Genomic DNA, 3,838 nt, shown 5'->3' with positions numbered 1-3,838 from the left:
GCAAACCTAGGTTTTCCTATTTAGGGTTTCTTGACCTATGAAAGGTTGAATTATTTCTTTTATATTGTAAGGACTAGCACATTACACATTTTGTGAATATTGAGCTCTCATATTTTTGAGCATATTTTCTGTGTATTTGTTTTATTTGTTATTTGCTTCCTTGCTTCTTCTTATAACAAGTTATTCAGCTTGTAGAGATCATTTGGGCTCATGTGGTGTTGTGTTTCTCAACTCTCTCACCCTCTTTCATTATCTTCATCACTTATTCTTCTAATTCCTTTCAAGAGCACACCCCTATTCTTCAAACTCGCATGTCCTCTCGAGGGGGCATACCGCTGCTTCCTCCTCATCATTCTTCCTCATCTCATGACTGGGGCATCATGCTACTAGTCCTTATCCTTTTCTTCATCTCATGACTGGGGCATCATGCTACTAGTCCTTATCCTTTTCTTCCACTATATTTTATTCTTCTTTGATATAACATCATTTCACAATGCTATATCAAAGAGAGGCAAAATATAGACACCTAAAATTAATATTTAATTAATTTAAGCCTATCAACACAATTAATTAATTAATTGTGTTATCCTTATTCTTCTCAGTGTTAATTAAATCTAATTTAATTAATCTTGTCACTATTGTCCAATAATTAATTTATCAAATAAATTAATTATTCCCTTATTCTTCTAAAGTCCCCTCCAATAATTATTTACTCTAAACCCACTCAGTTAATTAATTCTAATTAATTAACCTAGTCATGTGATTTCTACAAATCACTTTTCCTAATCCCACTCAACCTAATTAATCCTTTTAGAATCTCTCATAATCATGCTTATCATTATCCCTCAATTTTTAATTCCCACTCATGTCACATCAACATTGAGTCTCTCAAAGAAATTCAAATTTCTTTGAATCCCTCAATGCATCCTCATTTTGGAATTTTTAATTCCTCATGTTTGAAATTCAAATTTCTCCCCCCTTTTTCCAAGGAATTTTATATTCTTATTTATTTTCCCAAGGCACCCTTGATCCATTCCTTCTATCTCCAATCAATCTTGGCCCTCCATTGGCCTTCTCCAATCTATAAATTGGAGCCTATTCTCCTCACAAATCATCCACCTCTCATGCATTGTCATGCTGCCTATTTCTCCTTGATCTGAATTGACATCTTCTATGGAATTCTTATGCTACTCTTTTCTCCTCTCATCCTCTTCTAATCATCCCTCTATCATGTCTTCATAATCCTCCATTATCAAATTCTTCTATCCATCATCCAAATCCAATCCAATAATTCATTAATTTGGTTGAGCAAAGGAGATCAATCCACATCCAAATCAAGAAATGAGCACATCAAGTGGAGCATCAAGGGTGCATCCTCATCATCCACTTCATCAAGCTCAATCCGAAGGGGAAGGTAAATAGGAAGGTATAAATGATCTTTTGATGTTTTAGTGTTTTCTTACTCATTTCATTGTGTTTTTTATCATCTAACCTTTCATTCCATTTTCCCCTCTTCAGGTTGATGCCAAGAAAAGAGGAGAGATTGAGAATGGGGAAGAATTTCTATGGTATATATAGTGAGTTAGAGAGAGAGAAATTCTAGTAACAGAGCAAAGAGAGCAACTATAGAAGCAAAATATTGAGAGTAGAATAGTTTGAGAAAGGTGAAGCTGAGGCAAAGAGGGAGAAGTGATATGAGTAGAAGATAGAGAGCAGAGAGCAGAGGAAGAAAGAGCAGCATAAGGAAAGCAAAGCATAACAATGAGTAGAGAATAAGAGCAGAGGTAGAAAGAGTAGCAAAAGGAAAGCATATCAGAACAATGAGTAGAGAGAAAAGAGAAGAAAGACAAGAGGAAACTAGTAAGGTGTTGCAAAACCTCATTTGCAACAAGGTATATAACTTGTATTTTCAATCTATGCTCATTGTAATCTTTGAGTGGGTGCTCAGAGCTAGGGGTCAGTGCCCATAAACTATAGGGGTTGTTGCTCCTTGGGTTGGTGCCCTAAATGTTGTAATTTGATTTTTTCTTGTGAGGTTGGATTGGAGCAATAGACTCCTACAACATTTCTTATGAGGTTTTTCCCCACCATGAGTTTTCCTCATATGCACTTGTGTTATGGGTTGCCTCTTATGTGTGTGTTGATTTTCTCAATGTCTGTACTCATAGTCTTGTGATTAAAGTTATTAATTCTTAGATCTTTTAGAAGCTTAAAAAGTTTTTCTTGATAACCACTAATTCACCCCCCTGTCAGTGGTGCATTGTGTTCCTTCAGTGCTCTCTAACTAGTAGACTCTATGTGACTCTCCTGCTACGATATTTGCTTGTATAGTATATCTTATAGTCTCTAGTTTCTTCTCTTTTTCACTTTACATAGCTCAATACATTCTCTCTATCACTCTGATCATTCACCTACTGCTTAACTACTCTTTTTAGTCTTCTACAAACATCACAAACTTTCCCTCCAAAAGGACATTCAAAAGTAATTTTTGAGCCTCTAAGAAATCTACTCTACAACCTACTTGGCCACCATCATTCTTCTTCTATTTTTGAATTTAACTCTAATATCATATTCCTAGAATTAGTAATCTTCACCTTCCCCATGTCTTGATGTCCTGTCAACTAGAGATTTTTTAATATTCTCATGGCTATCATATCCCATTGATAGAAGATCTTCAGATCTTTTTGGAGCCACTTAGTATTCTACAACTTGTTCTCCATTAAATACAGTCATATCTCATCTCTACATGTAACCATTTCAGATTGTACTACAAACTACCATATTTAGTGTGTCCAAATATCCAATCTCTATCTGTAGTACCTCTCCTTTCAACCAAGTAGAAATTGATTCATCCCGTATGATCCATGTTCTTAGAATCTATCTTTATGTCATTGGGTCAACCTCAGTCAACCATCTATTAGAATACAATGAACCCAAGAACACTAAGAGGGGGGGGGGGGTGAACCAATGTTCTACCGGTAACACAAGATTTTAACCTTTTACAACATACACGTATAAAATGGTAAATGAAGAAACATATAACAAGAACAAAATAAACCATCCACATAAATGAACACCATAACACACAAAATTTATACATGGAAAACCTCAAAGAGGAAAAACCATGGTGGGATTTGTGACCCACAATATCAATTCACTAGCCATATGAAAGATATTACATAGCATGGGGGCCTGCACATGCAGGAAGCCACACTGCCTAGAGCACACTACTCAACACAAAAGAGTCTCATTGACTACAAGCTTCTGCTGAAATAAAATAGTACTGGTGAACTAACAAAATATATTTGCAATTCCAAAAAGAGTTCCAGTTAAAGCTCTATTATGTACCAATTCATAAACCCTAAACCTTCTACCGGTATCTCCTTCTTTCCAAGAATGTCTTACAAAATATTTACAGATCATTCCATGATATAAAATCCACATACAAATGATCTACATACATATCCTTTGCATATACCCATAATCGTATTCACATCTCTATCATATATCTCTCATATATTTCTTATATCTCATAATGACCTAACAAACTGACCTATATACCCTTCACAAACAATATGACTTATGTCGACTTACAATGCATTACAAAAGATATACAATGTCGACCTTATACAATAATTACAAAATGATTTTACAAATAAGACTTGCTAATGTCAGCTTACCTAAAGTGTTGGATGTTAGTGTTGGTGCCGCTGTTTGCCTTGATTTCTCCAATGCCAATGTCTAATGGTGAATACCTCCAAATGCTAGTGTATGACTTCTATGGAATCTTGTTGCCATATAAAATGTTGTTTCCATCAATGACAACATATGAATCCAA

This window comes from Cryptomeria japonica, chromosome 5 (assembly GCF_030272615.1).
Source record: "Cryptomeria japonica chromosome 5, Sugi_1.0, whole genome shotgun sequence".
Lineage (NCBI taxonomy): Eukaryota > Viridiplantae > Streptophyta > Pinopsida > Cupressales > Cupressaceae > Cryptomeria > Cryptomeria japonica.
The sequence above is the reverse complement of the archived record's forward strand: the minus strand, read 5'-3'. Positions refer to the sequence as shown.